Genomic DNA, 26,615 nt, shown 5'->3' with positions numbered 1-26,615 from the left:
TCTAAGAGAAGAAAGCAGAGGATCTTCTGAAATGTAAATATGCAGCTGGGTAATAGCCTCCTTTAAATGTGGATGAAATAATTAACTTTTATAAATTTGAGACAGACTGATTTGCATGTTTGCTCTTTTTTATGGCTATTCTGTCTGTGTAAGGGAACTTTTTATGGTTTGGAGATGAATAAATCTATTTATCTGAAAACAGCTAACATTGCAGATGTGTCTTATGATTGAAAAATATGCCAAATAACAGAAAGAGAAATGCAGAAGCTTTTTTTGTCAGCTGCCAGTGAACTTGGTTTGGGCTGAGAGGGATGGCACAAAAAAATTAACTTCTCCCACTCTCGAATTGAAGTGATATGAGCTGCTAGTTAACTGCAGCTAGCAAGCTGTTTCATAGACTGTCACAGCAAGAAAAAATATCTGGAATTTGAACTGGAAAGCTATTACAAAGGAAAAGTCCCAAGCAGGGTTGTCCACAAACATCAGTTTCATTTATGTCCATGGTTTTAAGTTTGGTGAGAGCCAAGAGAGAATACCAAACCTTGTGTCAAGCACAAAAAAAGAGACACTTAACTGAATATGGACTTTTTCATGAGAAATGGACATAAAGGAAGACTGGCAAACATAAACAACCTGATGCAAACTTTAAACTTCTTCAGGTTTCCAAGCATAATTTCCCTCATACTCCACCAAATGTTCAGAACCCAATAAGGGAGCACCATTGAGTATGAGGGTTCTATACCCTCAACTAAGCAAACTAGACATCTATTTTTCAAAATGCTAATCAGGACTGTCCAGCAAAGGAATTAATTCACAAATCCAGAGTTAATCTCCTCACCCGTGATAGGCCCAGCAATAAACTTTCATGGGCAAGACCACTTTCCCAGTTAATAAATTTTGAAGATTGGGAGATGGTTTGATGATGTTGTCAAGGATCCAAGTAACGCCCCCAATGAAAGAAGACTCCGAGGCTTGAATTTCCTCAAAGTTCCATTTTATTAGAGATGTCATATTGCAAATTTGGGAAAACCCGAATCTGAAAGTTTCCAGGTTTTCCCCACCCAAAAGAAAGTTCAAGTCCCTGCCCAGCACCCACATGTCCATCAATGGTCCAATCAGGCACCACCCAAAACTGGAGATGCCTCCCAGCCACCTCATTGCAGCTGCAGGGCAAGGTGGCCTTGACTCTCTGAGAAAAGAATGTTATTTTGACTATATATCACCCATGCTCTATGCAATCCCCCCCTCTCATTTTTCCACAGTAGAAAATGTGGCAGACCTAAAGGCCCAAATGTAAAAGATGGCTTCCAGGTCTGACAGACATCTAAACCAAATTGTGTGGTCTAGAAAAAAGGTTAAAATTACAAGACATCTGTTCCAAATGTTGCCCTTTGCAAGAGGGAGCAGGGGAACACTCTGTTCATGATGTCATGTAAATGCTGTGACTTACATCTTTGTACAAGAACTCAGAATGCTAATAATAATAGTGAAATCTGTATGAAGACACGATTGCATGCATCATTCATTCAGTCAGTTAGTGCTGTGGACCCTGCTGACTGGAGTGAGATTACTTGCTCTGAGCAGATGCAAAACAATCCAAATAAGAACATATAAACATGAAAAAACATAGCAACAGCATATAACAAAGCAAGGATGGCACTCATTCTGTTTCCAGGTTTATCCTGGGATTCGGCAGGAGTTGAGATTTACTTTCAAGAACACCAGCTGGTCCACCAGGTCCTAGGGAGATGGATTCAAATCACACATTCTGCTGCATAACTTTTCACCTGCAATACTGGCTGATGGACATGTGTCAACAGTGATTAGTAAAGGATTTGTGATAAGATTTAAATAACAAATTCTTGCAAGTCTGAAAGTACCTCTTACGTTTATTCTCCCAAAAATGAAGGAGGGTCCCTTCTGAGATATTTTCTCCACTCCTACCCAGGGTGAAATCTACTTACCTTCCCTACTGGTTCAGAAATGCACACTCTGCGTGCGCTCTACTCATGTGCGCGTGTCACATGTGATTTTGGACCCTCTGCACATGTTAAAACCAGGAAGTAACGATGTCTGGGCGGGTGGGCAGCGCTTTGTGCTGCCGCCACTACCAGTTCGCTGAACCACACATTGCTGCCACCAGTTCGCATGAACCGATGCAAACCAGTAGCATTTCACCCCAGCTCCTATCCCTCTTTCAGGCTCAGGTTTTGTTTATCAGATCATTGCCCAGGTGACTCTTTCTCCTGTCCTTCAGTGTCATTCCCTCCTACCATTACAACATGATAGGTGTTTCTGGGCAGTTCTTTCAGCAGATTCAGCACTTTAAGGGAGTTCCCCAGAGACTTTTATGCTTCTTCTCATAAGTAGGTGGCATGAGATATCTCAGCATTATTAACCATCCTTGGTTGCCTACACTAAACCCCCACCAAGGATTACAACCCCTTCTACCTTCAGTGAGGACTCTGGGAAAGGAGGTTGTCAGCTGCTATTACTAAAGAACTCTGCAGCCTTTGGCTACTACTAGAAATTGCTACTAGGAATCTGCTGAGGACTTGCTATTAGGACCCTTCTATCCTTGTGTGCTGCCAACTCTGTATATTCTAAGCTGACCTGATCAACTTATCCTTCCATTGTCTTGGCATACTGTTGCCATATAAGCTCCTTATATACATGGCATTAATTTATCCTGTCATATTGCATTACTGTCTGGTTTGGAAGCATTACTGCTTCAGCCAGGAAGGTGGTGAAGAGTAGTGGTGAAATCCTCCCTGGTTTGCCACCGGGTTGCTGCCCGCACATGTGTGGTACGCGCCAAATGTGTGCTGTGTACATTCAAGTTTAAAGTTTAAAGTTTATTAGATTTCTATACCGCCCTTCTCCCAAAGGACTCAGGGCAGTGTACAGCCATATTAAAACACATAGATTTATAAAATTTAAAACCAATTAAAATCGAATATAAAATTTGGCCAGTGAATTAAAACACACATACACCCATTTTAAAATTCGTACTAGGCCAGTTCGGCTTGCTGGAATAGAAAGTTCTTAAGGGCGTGGCGAAAAGTACGCAGGTCGGGGCTAAGACGACGCTCTAGGGGCAGCTCATTCCAGAGAGCTGGTGCCCCCACAGAGAAGGCTCTCCCTCTGGGTGTCGCCAGTTGGCATTGTTTGGCCGACAGCACCCTGAGGAGCCCCTTTCTGTGGGAGCGTATTGGCCGGTGGGAGGTTGTTGATGGCAGAAGGCGGTCTCGTATATACCCCAGTCCTAAGCCATGGAGCGCTTTAAAGGTGGTGACCAACACCTTGAATCGCACCTGGAAGACCACCGGGAGCCAGTGCAGCTCGCGCAGGAAGGGTGTTTTGTGGGTGCGCCGAGTCGCACCCATAACCACCCACGTGGCCGCATTCTGGACCAGTTGGAGCCTCCGAGCGCTCTTCAAGGGGAGCCCCATGTAAAGAGCGTTGCAGTAGTCCAGACGGGACGTGATGAGGGCATGAGTGACCATGCACAAGGCATCCTGGTCCAGAAAGGGACGCAACTGGTGCATCAGGTGAACCCGATAGAAAGCTCCCCTGGCCACGGCCGTCATGTGATCTTCCAAAGACAGACATGCATCCAGGAGAACACCCAAATTGCGAGCCCTCTCTGAGGGGGCCAAGGTCTCGCCCCCAATAGTCAGCAATGGAAGCAGCTGACTATACCGGGACACCGGGAGCCACAGCCACTCAGTCTTGGAGGGGTTGAGTTTGAGCTTGTTTCTCCCCATCCAGATCCACACGGCCTCCAGGCACTGGGACATCACGTCAAGGGCATCATTGGGGTGGTCCGGGGTGGAGATGTACAGCTGAGTATTGTCAGCATACTGGTGGAACCTCACCCCGAAACCACGGATGATCTCGCTCAGCGGCTTCACTTAAATGTTGAACAGAAGAGGTGAGAGGACTGACCCTTGCGGCACCCCACATACAAGGCACCTCGAGGTTGACCTCTGCCCCCTGCCAACACAAACTGTGTTGCCAAACAGTGCATGCCAAACGCACGCTGTGCGCATATGCATAATACATACCGAACATGCACTTCATGTGGAAAAAGGAGGCTTGGGAAGGTAAGTAGAACAGTGAGGAGGGGCTATGCAATTTAGATTCGCTAGAAAGCAGGATTTCCTCCTTTTTTAGCTAATTTAAATTGTGCAGCACAGCTGATCATCAGAAATACCAGTTCAGATGAACCGGTAGCTTTTTCTACTACCGGTTCGCCCAAATCAGTAGCTTTTATCACTATCGGTTCGCCAGAACTGGTGTGAACCGGTAGCATTTCACCATTGGTGCAGACGGTGGTAAGGACTGCAGAAAAGATTGTTTTGTTTTGTTTTGTTCCATATAGCATCAACCTTGTGAACTCTCAAGTTTCCTTTTTCGCTACATATTCAAAATGGACAGTGATTTAGTATCTCTGTGTGTGCGTGCACAAACATACATACACATGTAGTATATGTATGTATGTATTGTTCAGGTATATATTTATGTATGTATATAGCATGTGTATATGTATGTGTTTGGGTATTTATACACTTTCTCTAGAGAGCAGGCAACATTAAGAATTTTATTTTTAATGTGGGCCAGTATGCTCGCAGTAAAAAAGACAATAAAGTTGTCTGTCTGTCTGTTAGTCCGTCCATCCATCCATCTATCTATCATCTATCTATCTATCTATCTATCTATCTATCTATCTATCTATCTATCTATCTATCCATCCATCCATATGGTAGTCAAACCTTAAATCCCTTCTCAGATACAATCATTCAATAGAGATAGTTACTGTATACAGTAGACAAAAGGACTTTTGCTGGGAGTGCGAAGAACTAAAGGAAAGATGAAAGACCAAGATGAAGGAACTGAAAGAATTGTGATTAGACAGACATAAGCAAAACCTGGGGATTAGGTCAGAGTGAGATGGGATTTTAATAAGATGTAGATTTGTAAAAAGATACAATCGCACATAAGACAAACCAAGAAAGTAAAAGCTACAGAGGATTATAGTTCTTCTCTGTTCCCTTCCCCACCACTCCAGGCTGAATAAAATGCAGAGAAAGGAAATCCTAGTAGGTAGAATGAAAAAAGATAAGGGAGAAGAGAGACAAACCAAGGGGGGAAAATTCTGATAGGCAGGAACTCAACAAAGTGATAAACCTTATTGGCCAGCTACTCAAGAGAATGATGGAATGCATATTACACCACTCAGCTTGCTCCTAGCCTTCTCTATCTGGGTATCAGAGCTGCAATACAGTATCTTGTCTAGCAAAATCTAGCAAGAAGCAACATAATGGCACTGAATCCCCAAAGCACTTCTGAGCCACCTGATTTAATGTGTTGCTTTGAAGCAGCACCTGCTTTAATTGAGAAATCTAGTTTGAAAGGATCAATTCATTTAAGCTTTATTGACCTAGATTAGCCATATAAAGTTAGCATAGTCCATGTAGGCAGGAAGGACCATGAAAAGAAGATATGGACTATCTTCGTGACTATTTCAATATTAAAGAGGTGAATTGGATAATTCATAATCTTGTTCACTTACCATATTCTTTCCAAAGGCTTACCATATACTTTGTTTATGGTTGAAAGCCAAAGTTATACAAATACATATAACAAAGAATACGATTAAAACTGAGTAATTTATGTTAATTTATGTTACAGCACTGATAAAAAAAATACTAATTCTGGCACTAGATCCAGATCTTCCTTATGATAGTTACCACCAAGCAAAACTTGGCAACCTTCCGAGATATTTCAAGAGAGTCATGTGCTTACAAGAAACAAACTTCTTCCTTATTCTGCTAACTAACCAAATCAGCCAGCCAAGGGCTTCCACATCAGTGTAGAGCAGGGCTGTCTGTTGTGGTCCGCCAGCAGCCTGCGGAGCTGGCAGCGGAGTCGGACAGCGATGAGGCTGAGGAAGAACAAGGGCCAGTCCTGGAGGCTGGGGAAGGCCCGGATGAGGGCTACTGAACTGTTTAGACAAGGATGCTTCCTTACCCAGATGCAGCTTCATTTTGTTTTGACCATATGAAGGACCAGAGTTACAGTGGGGTATCCTAAAGTTCACTTTGCAGTGAAAGGATGAGCCTACAGAGTAACAGGCTGGAGACTACAAACCTCCTCTCACCGAGTTTGCCTTGATCTATGCATCCTGATCTGCTTCCCAATTTGGTTTCATTGTTGGTAATTACTGCTGCCACCAACTATTTTTCAGATGGTCCTTCATTTAACAGAGATAGGGCTCCCGTACCTTGTCCTGTCCTTTGGACAAATGAAAGAAGTTATATAAAAGGAGTTAAATGAATGGAGAAAAACAAAATTAAACTTTGAAAAAAAAAACAACCTTAAACTATAAGATATATGAAATTTGATATGCAAAGGTAAATGCACAAGTTTTGGCAGACCATAATATAATGCTGGCCCTCTATAATTAATGAGCTAGGCAGGATCTCTGCTTCCAAATTAAATTCCAGAGCACAAGAATTTAATAAAAAACACAATAAAATATATTTGCCATGTCCAAACATTACTCAGAATATTCTTACCTGTGCAGAGAAAAAACAAAACAAAACCAAGGTACAGTAAGATATAACTAGCACCTGTACACAAAGAAAGATTAAAATGTCCTGGCTAGACATAATTACTTCCTAAACAGGACCCTTTCATAGCAAATGGTTTCTTCTTGTTCTTCTGATAGATAGATGTAGGCTTTATTGATTAGCCTATGGGCCATATCAAAGCACAAAGTTCAAACTAAAATCCTATACAAATAATTTAAAATAAGAGTAGAGTAAAATACAATAGTTATAGGATAAGATACAATATAATTTAATACATAAATATATAAAATAGAATAAAATGACGTAAAATTATATTTTGGTATCACCCTTACAATCTACCCCAGTGTTTCCCAAACTTTTGACATATGTGTACCCCTTCTATAATTTTCGTAACGCTGAGTACCCCTCATAAAAAACATATGGTACCCCTGGGGGTACGCGTACCACACTTTGGGAAACACTTAGATAACACTGCAATTCTCCTGCGTTTAAACAGCTCCGCGGCTCAACATCAACTGTTAATGTTCCCACAGTTTAAAAATGGCCGAACCCGAGCTGTGCGAAGGATACACAGAAGTTCCCGCCATAATGAGTTGCGATACGATGTACGATGGCCCCAGTTCCCGTGTAAAAACTGCGACACGCGCCTATTTCTTTCCTTGTTCTGTGGGCGCAGCTAAGCATGGTGCAGTGGATATTCCCACGTGATCCCCACCAAACTCCGGTGCAACGCGTACCCCCACCAAACTCTTCCCGTACCCCTGGGGGTACGCGTACCACACTTTAGGAAACACTGATCTACCCCAATCAGTTCCACGTATGCAGATCTCAACTGAACCATTTTGTTTAAGTACTGTGCTGTGTTAAATGTTATTTTCAGGTTCTGGCCACACATAAAGTAAGTTGTTTTGATATGAGGATCCCAACGGGTCATTCGTTTGGTATTATGCACCAAGTTACCTGTCTCTCACCCCCTTATACAAGCAACAATCAAATAGGATGTGAGCCAGGTCTTCTACCTCTGCCGCTCCGCAAATGCAGAGATGCTCATTGTAGGGTATAGAATGGAATTTCCCATATCTGACCATTCTTGTTCTTCTGGATCTTCTTACGCTTCTTGAGGAAACTCCAGCCATTAGTCAGAGCTATGAGGGCATGGTAGACCCCACTCACTTTCCCATTTCAGGCACAGCAATGTGTTGCTCTATTTCTCTTCAGGTTCTTAAAAGAATACTTTTTTTAAATCCAGGAGAGGGAGTTAGGATGATATCTAACTAGGCCTACATGCCAGCACCATCTCTCCTGCCTAAGGGACAAAGGACAAATTTCCTTCTTAAATGTGTATTGCAGTTCAAATGTTGGCTGCTGGCCAACCAACCCATCAATAAAAGTAGGGTTGCAACATGTGCATATGTAACATGTGTGTTACATATAGATATTGAACCCACACATAGGTGACAAATTGGCGTTTCTCAATCATGGTCACTTTAAGATGTATGCACTCATTCCCAAAGAGTTGAACACCACACATCTCAGAGAAGCCAAGTTTAAGAAATACTAATTTAAAGAAAGGTGTTTCATTTATTGCCATCTAAGCCTTTCAAATTCAACAAAAATAGTTCTTATATTTACATCGTGTCCTTTCCTTTGGAGCTCTAGGGTGGCATACGTGATCTCTGCTAAATTTTATCCATATTGTTCTCTGAGGGAGTTTAGATGGAAAGAAAGTGTCTTGAGCAAAGTCATCCAGTGATGAAGGTGAACTTAGATTTCTTATGTCAAGGTCCAAAGCTACAACCACTACTTGATGCCGGTGGTGTATATTACAGGTATCTTTCCAAATATATTTAAAAGATATGCGAACAGTGATGAATGATGCTCTTGTATGCAATTAGTTTTCTGCAGCAAGGGCCTTTGGAAAAAAAAAAAAGACTGACCTTCAGGGAAGAAATGGAAAGCTGAATAAAGCTCTACTAGAAGCAATGCAGCAGTTTCCAATGGATTTAGAGTAATGGGGAGACATCAATCTTGCTCAAACCATAGTTGGCACCTTTGAAAGGCCACTGGGTTCATATACTTCCTTTTCTAAACTCTTGTGATTGGTCCAGAAAGTTTAGCAGTGGACTCTGGGTCCATATAAATTTGAAATAGGATTTTGGAATTAACTATAAAGAATCCTCCCCATGGGAAAATGCTTTTGTTTTGAATTCTTAATAAGAATTTAAAAATTGAACACTAGAGGGAACTATTGCTGAGCACACTGTAAGCCGCCCTGAGTCTTCGGAGAAGGGCGGCATATAAATCAAATTAAAAAAACAAACAAACAAACTAGAAGGGTTCAGGGTTACAATTAAAGAAGAAAAACATTCAATCTTAACTTACAAATACAGAATTTAATTAATTAAATTTAATTAATTAAATTTATATGCCGACCCTCTCCGAAGACTCAGAATGAAGAAAAATATTTCAAGCATGTTGAAGAATATGTTTAAACAATGGGCCCAGAAGTTAATTTTAAGAGTGTCTGCCTCTATAGATCACCCTGTATTTAAAAGATATTAAGGAAAAGGAACAAGTTTTACCTGACAAGATTTAGACTGATTTGAAAGTGGATTTAAAAGTATCAGGCTAGAAGAATGACCTGGAAAAAGATGTTATACTGGACAAACAAAGGAAATTGACTGATATTTTAATAATTAAAATGGATATATAAATAACAAAAGAAGAATATAACCTGGATAACTTTCCTATATTGGATTTACCAAAGCTTACTTATTTAAAGCTTTGAAGAATTTTCCCTAAATTCCACTGAAGATGTTACCTAGCCTGGTAATGAAACATTTGGAAGCCAACCCACAAGCTTGGAGAATGAACCTTTACCCCTAAGAAATCCAATTCTAGAAAATTATTTGAGATAATTTGAGATAAAATCAAGATTAGAAGAAGTAAAATGAAAGAATACAAAGTTGGCTTATTTGATCAAGGGTAAAACAGATCTGTTGTTATCGCTAGTAATCAATGGACTTTTGCTGACATCAGGACTAATGATGAGGCTTTAAGGATTTGTTTATAAATAAGAGTTGGGACATGGGGAAAAAGAGACCATTTGTTGAATTTTAAGACAAGATATAACTTACTAAAATTGTTTGTTTGTTATGATGAACAAGGCGGAAGTCATTTCTTTATATATTTCTTTTTTTCTTTACTATATTTTTAGTTTTTCTTTCTTTTCTATTTTTTCTATTGTTTTCCTTTTTATCTTTTCTGCATCTTTGATTTTTTGTTTGTATTACTTTTAATAATATTATTATAAAAACAACTCACCAACATGTGTCTAGGAGGAAATTTCCATTTCAGATTATTAACATTACTTTTTATTCCATCCTTCCTATGCAGATCTCATAGTAATATCTTTACTCTGCACAACAACACTTGAATGGCTGAACTAAGGTTTGAACTCAAGAGGAACTAAATTTCTTTTCATGTTGACATTAATAGTTATACTACAGGACTCAGAATTAGTAATATAAAATTATTCTACATGAAAAACATTGTAACAAAGTGTTTTTCACATTTTAAAAAAATCTTGAATCTCAGATGCATTTTAAGGCACATTAGTCTATTGATCTTTGCTCCATTTGAAATTCTGTAAGTATGATGAAGCTGATGGAGAGTTAAATACTAGAGGGAAAAAGGAAAGCTGGAGAAGCAACTTCAGAAAACAGGACAGTAGAATCCAATTACCTTCACTGTTTTGTCCTTTCACTCTGAGAAGCAACGATTTGTTTACAGCCATCTTTGATTGCTAAGATCCAATATCTTTCCAAATGATGTTGTTATTTATAACTCAGAAAATAAGTGGGTACGCCTGGAAGATTGAATGCTCATTTTCCCACTCAGTAGACTCACTGTTTGGTTCTGAAACAACAGTAAACATTCGTTATTCCTTCTTGCTGGATTTAAATCTTTGTACCACAAATACAACAGCAGATAAGCACATGACTGATATATGCAGATGACCAGAAATCTTGGAGTTGATCATGATTCTGTGGGATATTTATTTATCTTCTTGTTTACTTACTTATCGTGTTTCAAGACCGCCCATTTCCCTCAAAAAGAGAGCTCTTCATTTCCATAAGAATCCACTTCTTCTTAGTGGAAGGGACTACATTTGAACCAGTCATAACAATAGTGCAGGCTAATATTACAAGAGATATTGTCTTTGAGGGAAAAAACCTGAATGATGTTCCTTTATATAATACAGCAACACTACCTAGCCTAGCATTTTCCCGATAAACCACACTATCATCCCCCCTTTTATCCAATTACCCCACCTCACAGGCAATTAGCAATCTTCATTCATAGAAAACTTCAGTCTAGGCTTTCAACCTGTCCTTATGTCATGGCTGTATAATGGACATCAGTTGTCCATGCTATGGCCATAGCAGCCTCAGGACTTTGCCTAGGGCAGTGATGGCTAATCTTTTTCGGATCGAGTACCCAAAACGTGCAAGTGTGTACGCGAATGTGAACACGTGCACCCAAACCCCAAAATACAATGTGCGCATGGGCCCCGTGCACGCGCCTTGCCCGTGCATGCACTTGCCCCCCCTGCATGTGCCCCCATATGCCCCCCATGCATGCACACCTTCCCACACGCGCCCCCCATGTATGCATGGCAGAGACCCAACGACCAGTTGTCCAGTGGGAGGCGCACATTCATGCGCGGCAGAGCTGAACTGGGGCGACGGCTTGCGTGCCCACAGAGAGGGCGCTGCGTGCCACCTGTGGCACACGTGCCAGAGGTTCACCATCATGGGCCTAAGGCAAGAGGAATTAATGTTTGCTTCTTTTCTCTTTATACAAGTTAGATTAAGAGATCTGCCCCAAACACTAGGCAGAATGGATCCAGTAGGGAGGTGGGGTGAGAGTGGAATGTGTTCCTTCTTGATGAATGAGACTGCAGCAGTCTAGGATGGAGTTAAAATATTATGTTAAACCATTTTAGTTTGGGGCTAGTGAACCCTATAGAAGCACTATGGTTTATAAACCATGGCTCTTGGCTTAACAATAAACCAGCGGTAATCAAACCATGTGTCAATCTTGTCTAGGAAAGAGTAAAAGCGCAAACACAAGGCAGAGCTTCAAAACAAAAACTACTGAATTCTTGAAGACATTCTAAAGCCTGCCTTAGTCATTTTCCTTAGCCTGCACACAATCATTTTAAATGTGATTGTGAAAATGTTATGGTTAGAGTTACAGGCACATATAACTAGTTGCTTGACTGTATCCCTTTGTGCTTGCAAATAAAGCATCAGAGGGTGTGTTAAATTCATCTTCACACTCAGGTATTTTCTAATTTTAAAGTCAATTCACATATCAGAACAGTAATTGATTTGTAATTTCATTTGGTTTCCTGTGCTCCTGATAATTTGGGTCAAATGGACAATAAATTAATTACCTTGGAAATGAAAAATTAAGTTAGATCTTGGAGAAGTATTCTTAATCTTAATGTGCAAGTTAATTCTTTTAGAATGTAAGGCCACACTACTATCGGTATTAAAATTACATGATTATTGCCTTCAGAAGTTGTAGGTGCTTCATCACTGGAGGATTTTAAGAAAAGACTGGACAGCTACCGGTCTGAAATGGTATAGGGCCGTGATGGCGAACCTATTGCACGTGTGCCCAAAGTGGCACACGGATCCATGTCACCTGGCACGCACGGTGTTGCTCCTTCCTCTTCCGAGTTTCTGGTTGCACATGCGCACGCAATAATCAGCTGGACTTTGTGCGTGTGGCAGTGCTGGAAACCAGAAGAGCTGGTCTTCCGTTTTCTGGGGTAAGCATGCGTGCCGGCTAGCTAACCAGCACATGTGCATGCGTGGCAGTAACTGGAAGACTTGCTTACCAGCACATGCATGACCCCTGGGCAGCTCCTCTTCCTGGTTGCGGCCCTGAGTTATAAAACTCAGCTTGGATCGTCAGAGTAATTTAAAAGAAAAAAACCCTTTTTTTCTTTTAAATGCCTCTGACAATCCCAGCTGAGTTGCCTGATGGGCAGAGGCTTTTTTAAAAAGCCTCTGCCGATCAGGCAACTCAGCTGGGATGGTCAGAACCTTTTGAAAGCATTTTTTTACAACCTCTTTGCCGAAGAGGTTATAGAAAAAATGCTTTTAAAAGTAAAAAAAAAAAAAATTAGCCACGCCCACTGTCACATTACCCCCCTTCCACCAAGCCACGCCCACAGAACTGGTGGTAACGAATTTTAGATTTCACCACTGCTACAAGGTTCCTTCCAGCTCAATTCTGATTGTTTGATTGATTGGTATTTTATGTGATGATGTATATATGGTTATTTACCATATAAGATTTAATTTATAAGATTTAAAAATGATCAAGCAGGTTGTCAGGTAAAACGTTCTCAACTTTATGTATACTACAGTTCTTATGGTTCAGTTCTGAATAAAGCATGTCAGATCAAGACTCATTTTTTATCTTAAAAAAAAGTCTTAGAATGTGAGTCTTAGAATCCCATTTAATCCTTGATTAAGAAGTTTTTAAATCAAAGTTGTATTGATTTTGCATTTAAAATTTACACACGACAAGCACTTTTTTTAATGTTTTTAATTAAAATTTATTTTATGTACATTTCCCAAACCTAAGTCACTCACAACATTGAACTTGACATATTCACCAATCCTTTTGTGAAATAAGCTTAATGTTGCATTCATAACATTATAAAAAGAAAGGAGCAGAATTAGCTGTCACATCAAACAAAAATACAAAGGATACAATGTGTGGGGGAAATGTGATTAACCACATTATATTTCTGGCTTCCAAGAAGCTGCCTTCATCTACCGATATCCATATGTTCAATACGTGATCTGCATTTTATTTAATTAATTACCGTATTTTTCAGAGCATAACATGCTCCAGACTATAAGACGCACCTACCTTTTTTGGTGAGGAAAACAAGAAAAAGAAATCTGCCTCTGCCTCCCAGCAATTTTGCCTCGTTGCAGCAAATAGCAAACAACCTGCTTTACTTTCATTTTCGTTTTCAGCATAGCTTGATTAGCACAAGAAAAAAAAATCTGCTCCCCACAATTTACCTCCCTGCAGCAAGCAGCAGAGGCGCGCCGCGCAAAACAGCTGAGAGCAAAACAGCTGAGTCAGGAGGCCGATCCAATCAACTTGTGCTAATTAGGCTGTGCTGAAGCTGAAACGAGCTCTTTCTTCTTGCTGCACGGAGGTAAACTGCTGGGAAGCAGAGGCCAAAGCAGGGGCCAGTGGATGGGCGGGGCTACATTTGGTGCATAAGACATACCTAAATTTTCGCCCCCTTTTAGGGGGAAAAAGGTGTGTCTTATACTCCAAAAAATATGGTAGTTGCCCATCTCGGTATACATTCTTAAAAGTTGCACACTCTTTGAGGATCAACCAGGAAAGAGGAAAGCAGTAAGAACTTGCTTACACAGGTTGAAAAATATCTTACTTACTATTCTGGAGAGCTGTACCAGGGAGAACATCTCTGATTTGTCCCCAGGATTTTTTTTCCTTCCTGGTCAGATTGTTCCAAGTCTCTTCTCTACCGAAAAATAACCCTTTCTCCCTGAACAGAACAACAATCTGACAATGAAGGAAAGTCTCTTCCTTCTTTTTTTGTGGGATGTGGACTACAATCTGGATATCAATCAATCTTATTATCAATCTTGATAATAAGAGGAAATTGATACTAATAACCCTAGACCCATGATGGCGAACCTATGGCATGCGTGCCACAGGTGGCACACATAATCATATAGGTGGGCATGCGAGCTCAGCTCCGGTGCACATGCACGCACCAGCCACTTGATTTTCCGGACTTTTGTGCCCACCGGAAGTTGGCAAACAGGCCATTTCCAGCCTATGGAGGCCTGTGGGGGGTGGGGAAGGCCATTTTCACCCTCCCCAGGCTCTTAGAAAGACTCTGGAGGCTGGGGAGAGCAAAAAACGGGCCTTCTGCTCCCACCGGAAGTTGGCAAATGGGCCATTTCCAGACTCTGGAGGGCCTCTGGGGGAGTGGGGAAGGCTGTTTTTGCCCTCCCCAAGCTCCTAGAAAGGCTCTGAAGCCTGGGGAGAAAGAAAAACGGGCCTACCGGGCCCACCGCGTGCCTGGAGTGGGGGAGAGGGGGACAAATGGGCAGCGTGGGGTGCATAGAATTATAGGTGTAGGCGTGTATGCACGCGACTCCCCCTTCTTCCCACGCTCCTGGCACGCGATGGCAAAAAGGTTAGCCATCACTGGCCTAGGCCAGTGGTCTGATTCAGTAAAGGCAATGTTGAACACAGAACCAAGGACTTCATGGACCCCACAACCTAGCAGTCATATACTGTTCCTTTCAGGATGCTTGTTCAACTTTCCAGTTTAGCCTGAACTTAGACTTAAAATAACTTTATGGTCGCTTTGAATGTACACTAATCGGCATACATTAAAATGAAATTTCGTTGCATACAGCTCCTCAAAGGGCATCCACCTCTAATATACACTACATAAACATGACAAAATAAATAAACACAAAATTATGCATATATTATATGCACATATGTTATATGACACGGAGAAACAACACAGTCTAGTTCAGATGTACACATGTACATGGCGAGAGAAACAAATCTTGCAAGTTTATCAGACGGATGGCATAGGGAACAAAGCTGTTACAGAATCCTGCTAGAAATACTTCCGAAACCTCCTCCCAGAGGGTTGGAAGACTGGATTATATCCCTGCAGAGCACTAACCGGGCCTGATCCTGCTTAGCTTCTCAGCACAGAGAAAACACCCCTGAGCAAGCCACCTATCTCAACTTCCACCTTCCCCATCCCTTCTCTTTCCCGGGATAAAAGGGCATTCAGCTTTCTCTGGAGTCAAAACAAGCTTGTGGTGGCTCTGTTCTACGGGGCTGTGCTAGTTTCTCTCCAAATCTCCCTGGGTGGACACATCCCATTCTAAAAACCTGTAGTACAGTGGACTAAGCACTGTTATTAACAACTGCTGCTTGCAATTACTGCAAGTTCGAATCTCCCCACGCTCAAGGTTGACTCAGCCTTCCATCCTTTCTAAGGTAGGTGAAATGAGGACCCAGATTGGGGGGGGCAATAAGCTGACTTTGTATAAATATACAAAAGAATGAAGGCTATTGCTTAACGCACTGTAAGCCGCCCTGAGTCTCCGGAGAAGGGCGGCATATAAATTAAAGCAAAAAAACAAAAAAACAAAAACAAACTCAAGTCTGTTGCAAGCATTGATTAGATCGCGCTCCATTAGTTTTAAACATTTTTTTTTAAAGGCCCTCTGTTAGTGTGGGCGGCATCACGCTCAGATTCCCTGCCTCTCCGCTGTCCAACCTAAAGTCCCGTGGAAACCCTGTTGGCCTCTATGGCAGCGTTGGGTTCCCTTCCGCAGCATCTGCCTGCCGCTTGTCACCCGCCGCTCACCTGTACGCGAGAGCCCGCATCCCACTAAAAACACGTGGCCAGGCGCCCCGCCACGCAGAGGCTTGCTAGAGAGAGCCGGAGATCTGCCAGCTCCTTCCCCCCACGTCTCCTCCCCGCGGATCCTGAGGGCCGGCTGCCCTCCTTCGCCGAATTTTGCCTAGATCGCTCCCGCTTGCCTTCGCCCCCCACTTCCTCCGTGGAATCTCCGGGGGCAAGGAAGAAGCCGAGGGAAAGCGGGGGGGGGGGGACGCGGAATGAGTCACGCTTGAGCGAAGCAGGGAAACTCCAGCTCCTCCGCCGAGGCCAACGCTATTAAAGAGCGCATGCGCGCCCGGAGCCTCTGCTCTGCTCTGCTCCCCACCCTCTCTTCCTCGCTTTCCCCTCTCCCTCCTTTCCTTCCTCCCTCCCTCCTTCCTTCCCTCCCTCCCTCCCTCTCTCTCTCTCTCTCTCTCTCTTTTTCTCTCGCTCTCTCTGTCTTTCCCTGCCGGCTGGGTGCTGAAGTTGGGCGGATGGCAGCAAACCAGCTCCGCTAGGGACCAGCTGCACCAGCCTTTTCCCCGGGATCGTTCAGTGCCAAGCACACACCACCAGGCGGGGGTGGGTAAGATGGACCGCTCTTTTTTTTTTTTCTTTCCTCCTTCTCTCTCTCTCTCTCTCTCTCTCTTTCTCTCTCTCCTTTCAACCCTCCGCCTTGGACAAATCGCTGGCACCAAAATGTCTGCTTTATAGACCGGTGCTTGGAGATAGACCTCGATCTCGACCAGGCGAACCGCGAGGGAGGCGAGGGGCAGGGAGGGAGGGGCTGCCTGCCTGCCTATCTGCCTATCTGCGTGGAGTGCGAAAGCCAGAAACTGGTGGGGCTGAGGGCGGCCAGAGGTGCACGCCTGGGTTTCTTGGGTGCCCTCAGTGGGTGCGTGTGTGAGTGAGTGTGTAAGTGAGTGAGTGCGCGCGCGCGCGCGCGTTAGTGTGTTCGGGGTGTGTGTGTGTGTGGTGGGGGAAATGTTGTTTCTCTCCGGCGATGCAGAAAGGGGTGGGAGGGAGGGGAGAGGCTCGGCGTGGTGGCTTCCCTGGACCTGCCCTCCTCACGCTCAGGGCTGCCGGCGGGAAGATGCTGAGGGGCTGGAGCGAAGGATTTGAACCTGACCGAGGCAGAATGGCAGAAGAGATTGGAAGCGTTAAAAGAGGACCTTAGGAAAGGAAAAACTGAGGGGGGGGAGAGAAAGGTGGGGAAGTAGGAGAGCAGGGGAAGCTCCGTAGAAGTACAAACGTCCTTTTGCAGATGTAAAAAGAGACATTTCCCCCCTTCTTACCAAGAAATAATACAATGTTTGGAACTTGCTTTGCCTTCCCCAATCTCTTTGGCGGCTATGAAATCATCTTCTCTTCTCTTTTCTCCTCTCCTTACTTCCTTTCCAAATTTTATCTCCTCCACCACTCTCCTTTCCACCACTCTCTGTAAGGAATTGGCATTCTTTCCTTAAAACAACCCTCTTTAAAAGCATCATAGAATTGGTCAGAAGGAGAAGGGAAAGAAATGAATCCTAAAGTAGCAGTTTTGATGTGAAGAGGATACCCCCGCCCACATATCACACACACACACACACACACACACTTATAACTGAGGAGGTGGGGGTGCAGAGCTTTTCCTTGTCATTCCTAAGGTTAGCCAAGAAAACATTTCCTGCCCTTGCCAGTCCATTGGAGTTTCTTCTGCTTGGCTGAGATCTATCTAGCTCCTTCTCCCCGACTGCTCTTCTGAGAATGCATGAAGTTGGAGGAAAGGCTTGGATCCACTTAGGAACCCAGAGATGTCAAATGTGGGGGGACAGTGGCTGCTGTAGAGACAGACAACCAACCTGATGGTTGTTTCTGATTAGGCAAGAGCGACAGGAAGGGTCTAGCGAGGTGGAGTCAAAACCTGCCACCACCCTTACCACTCATTGGAAGTGGCAACGGAAATTTTGGCTGCTTCATAGCTTGTCTTAGCAGGATTTCTGACCACCCTGCTGGTATCAAAATGCAAAGGAAGGAAGAAAGGGCCTGGTCTTTGATCATAGCTTTTTTCCTTTCAGAATCTCCATTTTCCCCTTCAGGATATAGCAGAGTCTGATGAATCAACACGCTTTATTTGCAACTATCTACTCTGCTTCTGTTATTCCTTTTGTAGTTTCAGATTGCTGTAATCTCCAGCAGGTTTAGACAGAGGTGGCTCAAAATCTTTTCTTTCAAACTAACTTTTAAAAGACGGGATCAAAAGCTACTACTTTTACGTATAGTTTCCTTATAATCTGTTGTGTTACAGATCACTCCAGAATTGCTGATACAGTACTGTTTTAAATGCATACATCAGGGATCATGTTCAGACTTAATATGGGCCAGTGGGTGTGTTTCCCCCCCCCCAAAAAAGCCTATTAAGCATTCAGTTACAATATATTTTGTAAATGTCCGTCACAGAATTGTACTTTCTATTAACGATTCTTGTTATTCTAGTGTTCATAGAGGCACGTATACTCAGGGTAGCCCCTAGCAAGTCTCCAACCTGTTCTGAATTTGTTCATTTATTTTAATAGATGTTCCTATAAACAGAAAGCATTTGAGCCTTGATTCATCATGGTTTGGTTATCGTTTGATTTGGTTAATTTAATCTTATCTGTGGTTTTCATTAATTTGTGGACTTTTGCCAGGATGTTCTTTTTTCTCTTATGTATCTTTTCTTATTCTTGCGGTAGTTTTGGCATTTAACATCAAGCCCTCCTGCACTGGATGCTTCAGCATCAAGGATGGGTCAATGTTGATACCCCGGTTTCAGTGTGGTTTTGGTTTCTACTTGCTGCTTCTATAGCAGTCAGGTTTTTATAGGGTAGGGTTACTAGCCCTATGCCTAACTCTCTTCCTTTATCCAGACTTGGGACCAGCAACAACAGCTGCTGAACTACTCAATCCATCCAGTGCCCACCGCAGGTGGAGTTATCTTCTCTTATAGAGAGTCCTTAGGGATTCAGGAGTCTATAAATGTAAATCGTCATCATCATAATATTCTATCATGTGTTTTGGTAGATAATATACTCAGAAATGGTAACATGGCATTTATTGGGCAGTTAATATCGGTGTGGTTATTTCATTTCATTTTGTGTTATCTGAAATTTGCCTTCTGCTTCCTGTCTCCCTTCTCTTGCATATTTATTCAAATGAGCCACGCTGAGTTCAGTGAGGGTTATTTCCAGATGGATGTTCATAGGACTGCAATTTTAGATTGAAATTAGAAAAGTAGATTCCTTTATGATCCCTTTAGACAAAACAGATTAGCTAAGATGAAGCATCCATGGAAGAGTTCTCCAACGAATTGTGTTTTATATGAGTGAAAAGTATGAATAAATTTCAGTGGGTAATAGAATTTGATCGGTGTATGATCAGAAATGTTCTGTTCATGAGGGTTGGGATAGCAAAGCTTCACACAACTGTTCCTCAATTTGGCAGTCGCTTCAGCATGACTCATTGTTAAGATCTTCCTAGGTTCCACATTTTGTGTTTCTCATGCCTGTGTGACAACGTGTCACTTTTAACTACTTTGGAAATTTTGTTGAAAGGTAGTAGGTAAAATATTTATAAAAATAATATAAAATATTTTTGAAGCTATGTGAGATATGTGGAAGTTTTCACGTTGTCCCTGCATAAATCAGACCTATTTATGATACGTGTGGATGTCATCAGTGTCACAAAGGCGAATTTTACTTTTGAGACACCAACAAAGTTAGATTTTGCCTAATTGATACTTTATCCCATTCCACTTTTTGCTAAAAGTTGGAGATTCACTTGAGTTACAATTTCACTAGGTTTACTATAGAAGTTTCATTTTTATTTTCCCCATAATTCCCATATCAAAAATGCAGAATATAGTTACAGAACATAATGCTTCTTCTAAACATAGGCAATGCCACAAAGGAAAACATTAGATATAAAAACATCAGCCTTGCCTGTCTTGCTCAATACATTTGCTCTTAGTTGGAAAAATCCAATACTTCCATTTAATTCCCTATCAGGCCGTTGACTGGGATTCTTAAATTTAAGAGATTATAAGCAAGTTGCTATTGACCCTTTGTACTAATATTCTTCTAGGTTATATTCTACTTTGAGTTTAATCAATAAAGAGAGCTTTTCTCTAAGCGCTGCTACTTACAAAGGAGCCAAATGGACTTATAGACAACTCTTGGTACTGTTCTAGGAATATGAGTGTGAATTTGAACAAACAGGATAGAAAGGTGATGCTAGACAACAATAGCAATAGCATTTAGACTTATATACCATTTCACAGTGCTCTATAGCACTCTCTAAGCAGTTTACAGAGTCAGCATATTGCCCCCAGCAATCTGGGTCCCCATTTTACTGACCTCAGAAGGATGGAAGGATGAGCCAACCTTGAGCCAGTGAGGATTGAACCCCCGGCAGTCAGCAGAATTAGTCTGCAATTCTAACCCCTGCATGACCATGGCTCCTAGGATAGTATCTCTAGAAAGGATGCAGGAATTGTATCTCCCATACAACAGGAAAAAAGCATTGATATTCTGCTTATTATTTTCATTGTCTGCATTTTTGATTGGAGTATTTTAAAGCAATAACTTCCAACCTGTATTGTCGAAACTAGAGGCAATTCATGAAAATATTGCAAGTGGCCCCTGGAAGGATACACAATGAAATTTTATGAAAAAATTAAATGGCCAAAATGTCAGAAAATTACCAAATCTTTTGAGAGGTTGAAGCATTTTGCAAAATTTCACATAGGAAACCTATTTTGAGATTTGGCAATCTCATGATATTTCAGCCTTAAAAAAATAATATGGGGCTATGGACACTGCTGAGATGGATCCTTGTGCTATGGTGCCTATAGGCATTATACTGCAATTTCTTTGGGTTATGCAATTGTCTTCAAATAATAATGGAAGGAATGGAAACATTTAGAAATTATTGTTATGGAGTCCATAACTTTTAAAGACAGTGCAGACCTCTTTCCACTTTCTTTTTTTTTCTATTATCTGAATGTGATTACATTATTTCAAAAATTTCTTTGGAACTCTGCTATTTGACATATTTATCTGAGCCACTGGACTGTTTATCTAAACTTCTCAAAACATTTCTCAGGTTTTCTGATATCTGGTATCTCTGGGTACTACTACATTTCTTAGGGATGTCTCCCACAAGTTTAGCAGAACCGTAGCACTCCTTCCTCCATTTTTGCCACGTAACAACAATGTGAGTTAAGTTACGCTGAGAGAGGATGACTGTTGAAACTCACCAAGTGAATTTGTGTAGTTGAGGTGAACTAAACCACAGTCCTAATCCTTACCCACGATGCTACAATGGTTCTCTTTAGCTGCTTCTGTAGAAGGAATTTCTGCTGCATAATTATGCTATATAATTACATAATTATGCCATATAAAATTGTTCTCCCTAAAAGAGATTAGGAAGACAGGGCATTAGTGTTCTTGAAACATTATGTTTCAATGACATCAAAATAGATGAAGATGAAATATACTGTATTTATAAGTGCACAGTATAAATATATTCTCTGAAAAAGAAGTGTTCTTATTTTCTGTTGGGGCATTTTACCAGCAGATTCTCAAATCAGATACTTCTTTAAAGTGGGTGTAGGAAAAGTTTTTTTTTTTTTTAAACTCAGCAGGCAAAAGAACCACAGGAAATTGTATTGCAGCCCATTTCTTAAAGGTGCAGTAACAAACATCACATCTGCCTTTTTTCAATTCTGAAGTGTATCTGTTTTTCTTGACTTCAACAGTGTTATCAGTGCACAGTAGGTAGTTACTAAATACTTGACTCTTGGTGAAGTTCAGTCTTTACAGTTGACTCATATCGTAGCTTTTATACTTGTTAGGTAATCATATATACTCATCTTTCCAAGGCTGTTGTTTGCCACAATGGACACATGAGGCAGTTCCTCCTGAGCCTTAGTTAAGAGTGGGAAAAATGAATCTTGCATCTGATGTTTTCTAACGATTATGCTGGACTCTCAGATGTACCCATATCTGGTAAAGGTAAAGGTTCCCCTCGCACAAATGTGCTAGTTGTTCCCGACTCTAGGGGGTGGTGCTTATCTCCATTTCAAAGCCAAAGAGCCAGCGCTGTCCGAAGACGCCTCCGTGGTCATGTGGCTGGCATGACTAAATGCCAAAAATGCACAGAGTGTTGTTTCCTTCCCACCAAAGGTGGTTCCTATTTTTCTACTTGCATTTTTTTACGTGCTTTCGAACTGCTAGGTTGGCAGAAGCTGGGACAAGTAACAGGAGCTCACTCCGTTACGCGGCCCTAGGGATTCAAACTGCTGAACTGCTGACCTTTTGATTGACAAGCTCAGCATCTTAGCCACTGAGTCACCGCGTACCGTGATGTACTCACAGCAGCGGCCAAATCTCTTGTTGAATACCTTGTTTTTTTCCTAAATGAGTTCTATTTGGGATAAAATCCCCTATGAATAGGATTCACAATTCATATCTTTGGAGTTTATGATCTCTGGACACCCTGAGTGGGCTGCATCTCTTTTTGTCTTCAAATGCTGATTATTATCTTGATTATGGCCTCCACTTAGTTCCTACCCAGTTTCACATTACTTTAGCGATGATATGTCTCGTGTAACTCACTTCATTGATGATAGCAGTAGCACTTAGACTTATATATTGCTTCACAGTGCTTTACAGCACTCTCTTTTTTAATGATAAACTATATTTTGTCTTTGTTGAAATACCCATTGCCAGAGGACTTTCCATCACCTTCTTTAGAAGGTCATCATGCTCTGCTTTGTAGAAGCAGCAGTTATCAGATCATCATGTGCAATTCTTCGATATTTTCAAAACATTCATGGTTCTTTCCTTAAAATATTTCACTATGTTGATTTGATGACAAAAAGATAATGTAATTAAACTATGCTGTCTCAATGGGGAGTTCAGCGTGCATAGCTATGTTCATGTTACATCTAGGGATGTTTATTAATCATAATCTTTCTCATCTGGAGATGGTGAAGATATGGTGGGATGGTTTTTATTATTGGCTCCTCTGATATTCTTTTCTGCTAGTGTGGGGAATTGTTTCCCTTTGAATGCTTTGTTGAAATCATTTGGACACACCCAAGAGTTGCATACCATTTACCCATGCTAGACACCTTGTCACTCCATGCACTTCTATGCACTTCTATGTTTTTTCCATAACCCTTTAAGCTACCAACGATATCAAAAGGAATTTTCCTGTATACAAATCTGTATTACATCTGTGGTTGTAATATTTTCCTAGAAAACAACCCAGTCTTAGTACACCTGAATTAAATCCCCTTTATATGCTGGCTTTGGGGTGAATTCTGGCTATATGTATCATGTGTATGACATTTATGGCAATGTGAATCATGCCGATTAAGTAGCAGTGGCTGATAGTCAATGATTATGAGGAACCTGAGGTTGGTGTCTTTTGACTTCACATGAGATATCGCAATGGCAGATGATAGTGTTTTGATAGCCCACCCTAGTTGTCAGCAGCCCCCCTGTAGCATGGTGTTTGCCTTAGAATCAATGAAGATTTGAAGCTGATCTCCAATTTTGTCTGTGTACTATACCTCACTTCACCATAAACAGTTTTGGTTTATGGTACTCTTGGTTCAGGTTAAGAACTTAGTACTGCACACTTGGGTGAAATGATTTGAACCTTTACACTTCCGACATAAAACATTACAAGCATGTTCTAGGTTGATGCATTGGTTCACAACTACAGGTGATTTGACTTGTCACTAGCAGAACATCCTATTCATTTGATGGTCGACTTAGCAGAAGGATTCCCTTTATCCATGTGATAGATATCTCTTGACATGCCTTTTAGCTGAGTCCAAATTAATGGCATAGGTTCTGCAAATATCCACTGCCTGTGAATTTGGGACAATGGCATCCTCAGGTCAGAAGAGAGGGTATCAAACAGGTCAGTCTAATTAAAAAGGCATGTCTCAATTGTGATATGAGCACATCTCTTTTGTGCATAAACTGGAGAATGTTGAATGTACGTCCAAAATGGGCAGTTGATAGTGTGACACTTTTATCATTTTGACAAAAGTAGCAGGAGCTTGAGGATGTGCATGTCCAAGGACAAACATAGTGATATCAGATGCAAGAAAAACCAATTTAGACATAGGTTTGGCCAGAGAGCTGATTAGTGGAATCCCATAATAAAATTTTATAGGAAGGAGGCTCAGCCATTGTTTCTAGCTGAATTTGTATCTTTCCCATACTATCAAACTATCTTATGCCTGTTTAGCAGAATCTGGGCTTTGTTGAATGATGGCAGTGATGCATACATTAGGATTCTGGACATTTCTAATGAATCATCCAAGCATCTTGTCTGTGCCATACAAGCAATAAGAACAGTGTGAAAGGATTGAATGCTAAGATTTGTGGTTTCTAATTTTGTTTGCACTTTGCCAAAAGTAAGTAAAGCTTCTTCAGGTTGAACACATGTCTTGGTACCTTCATGTACAATTCTGACATTCCCTAGAGCACGAGTCCCCAACTCCTGGTCCGTAGACTGGCACTGGTCCCCAGCATTCCAGAAACCAGGCCATGCAAACAAGCGAAGCCCCATCCACAGGATGCAGGCAGCACGTGAAACCACACCCCCTCCGGTCCACAGAATCAGTCCCTGGTGGCCAAAAGGTTGGGGGCCACTGCCCTAGAGGTACGGTAAGCTTCTCAGCCCAGACAGAATTGGTCAGGTTCCATTACGGCAGCACAAACATTTGTGATAAATACTGAATTCAACATTTCACCTTTTTTTTTTTAAATGAGAAGAACATTTTTATCTGTTGCTACTCATTAACCTAGAGGAAATAAATCATACAAAATATCCCGAATAAATACAAAAAGGATGCAGGTTGGAGAATTCTGCTTTTATTGAAAAAGTGCCAAAGTTTGTTTTTTATATAATACTATGGAAATCGTAAAAGAAAAATATGGTTTTACATGCAATTGTCTGCATCGATGGACCTATCATGGCCCAAACAAGCAGCAGCAGCATGAAATCGCAGCTGTACCTTCTGTGGAGTGCATTAGTCTCCTTTTTCCACTTTTCTCAATTCCCAGGAGAAAAATGGTCCACACTTATCTGCCTTTTCTTGTTATGTTTGACTTAAAGCAGGCCTTTCCAGGTTGTGACTTGCCAAGCTAAGGATATTGCACTTAGACTTGGTTTACTTCTTCTTTTTCCTACCTATTTGAGCTAAATGGTAAAAGCAGGAGGTTATCAAGAACGAAAAGCTAGTAACAAGGATATTTTTTTTTGCCCTGACCTTGAAAACCATTAATATTTTCTAGGAAGTGAAACAGAAGCATGCTTCCAAGCCTATGAGACAATTAGTAGCTCCCACTCAAGATACATACCCTTTCTCAGAATCAATGTCAGTGGCTGAAGGACTTAATGAGAAGGATGCTACTGCAGTCATGTCCTGCTTGTAGATTTCCCTCTGTCACTGGTTGGCCTTTATGGGAAAGAAAATAATGGAATAAATATGCCTTGCCTGGCCTTTTTATGTTTTTACCGCTAATTAAATGGAAAATGTTATTGTTTCTTTTCTTTTTCAATCGTTATGCATTGTGCTACAAAGACATTTAGATGTCCTGAACCACAGTTTAGAAATGGTCCTCTAACAGTTTTTCGAGGACACATTCTCGTGACGCAGCCTTTGTCTCATCTCAGTCCATTCTTAATTCTTAGCTGTATCCAGTTTTAAAACACTGTTTTCTGTCTTTCCCAGTACAATTCTGGGTGTGTCTACAATCTTCAAAATCTTGGCCACCTACCGATTTCTGTGGGTAGGTGAGTATGAGTGAGTGTGGACGTGCCTCTTCCATTCTGGCTACTAGCACCAACATCCATGATCTTTTTGCTTTGGATCGCAGGATATAACATCACCTACTCATTAAAGTTCCGTTCAGGTATTATGCGGGCTTCATCTATACAGGTAGTCCTTGACTTACAACAGTTCATTTAGTGACCATTCAAAGTTACAACGGCGGTGAAAGAAGTGACCTTATGACTGTTTTTCACAGTTACAATCTTTACAGCATCCCCATGATCATGCGATCAAAATTCAAATGCTTGGCAACTGGTTCATATTTATGACCGCTGCTGTGTCACAGGGTCATGTGATCACCTTTTGGGACCTTCTGATAAGCAAAGTCAATGTGGAAATCAGATTTACTTAACAACTGTGTTACTAAGTTAACAAGTGCAGCAATTCACTTAACTGGAAAGAAAGGTTGTAAAATGGAGCAAAACAAATGTCTAATTTAACAAAGAGAAATTTTGGGCTCCATTGTGGTCATAAATTAAGGACTACCTGTACTTACTGTATATGTTCTGGAAAACTGTCAGCATTGATATTGAGGACATATTCTGTGGTTAAAAAAAGATTGTTTTAAAAGATCAAGCCATTTACACTAAGAAATGGATACATTCCTGGCCCCATCCTATTTGCATTTCATTCTGCCAAGAAGTTTTGC

General features: G+C 41.4%; 1 protein-coding gene and 1 long non-coding RNA gene across 6 annotated transcripts in view; one reads left to right on the top strand and one right to left on the bottom strand.

Annotated features, from left to right (window-relative positions):
• Positions 1–977: 977 nt before the first annotated feature.
• On the bottom strand, positions 978–16,388 carry LOC117672121 (uncharacterized). The gene is made up of 3 exons (XR_004593126.3): positions 16,075–16,388; positions 10,341–10,514; positions 978–6,297 (listed from the first exon to the last, which is right to left on the bottom strand). It is a non-coding gene; the product is annotated as an uncharacterized LOC117672121 (long non-coding RNA).
• Positions 16,370–26,615, top strand: part of RGS17 (regulator of G protein signaling 17) — a 68,555-nt gene continuing 58,309 nt past the window's right edge. For 3 of the 5 annotated variants that reach the window (XM_034428604.3, XM_034428605.3, XM_034428602.3), the window contains exon 1: positions 16,370–16,671. The gene's annotated coding sequence lies outside the window, so the exon portion shown is untranslated. Of the gene's footprint in view, positions 16,676–26,615 lie in introns of all 5 variants that reach the window. The other 2 variants (XM_087882852.1, XM_034428603.3) reach the window with 1 other exon arrangement.

The sequence above is a fragment of the Pantherophis guttatus genome, chromosome 1, assembly GCF_059756535.1.
Source record: "Pantherophis guttatus breed Tessera chromosome 1, ASM5975653v1, whole genome shotgun sequence".
In the NCBI taxonomy this organism is placed as follows: Eukaryota; Metazoa; Chordata; class Lepidosauria; order Squamata; family Colubridae; genus Pantherophis; species Pantherophis guttatus.
This window is presented reverse-complemented; position numbering and strand designations above follow the sequence as displayed.